Genomic DNA, 560 nt, shown 5'->3' on the forward strand with positions numbered 1-560 from the left:
CTTGCCTATTGATTTTTTTTAGATTTTTTTTATTTAATATAAATAAATAGTTAAAAATTTAAATTAAAAAAAATTATTTTTATAAAAATAATTTTGACGAGCCAACTAATGAGTTTTATAGTTTTTTTAAGTCTATGGTCTAGTCTTTTAACAAATAGGCTTTATAAAATAACTAAATCTAATCTGTTTAATAAAATTACCTGAGTCTAATTAATCCTAAAACAAGTTGAGCCACAAGCTCTATCGAGTAATCGAGGCTACTTCCACAGTTCCACCTTAGTAAGGTGTAAGATTAAGTTTACTAAAAAGACTTTAAATTATCCAAATACAAAAATTAATAATTTCCAAATAATGTTAGCCTTTACTATATGTTATTGAAACATAGAAAAAAAAAGTTATTGAAATATTATTAACCTGTTTAAAAACTTTTAATAATATAGAATTGAATTAAATTCTGTTAAGTGATACATAAAATATTTTTAAAATACATTCAAAATCATAAATAAAAAATTTAAACACTTTTGGTGGCCGTAATTACATATATAACAGTATTGACAATT

The sequence above is a fragment of the Arachis ipaensis genome, chromosome B06 (genome assembly GCF_000816755.2).
Source record: "Arachis ipaensis cultivar K30076 chromosome B06, Araip1.1, whole genome shotgun sequence".
In the NCBI taxonomy this organism is placed as follows: Eukaryota; Viridiplantae; Streptophyta; class Magnoliopsida; order Fabales; family Fabaceae; genus Arachis; species Arachis ipaensis.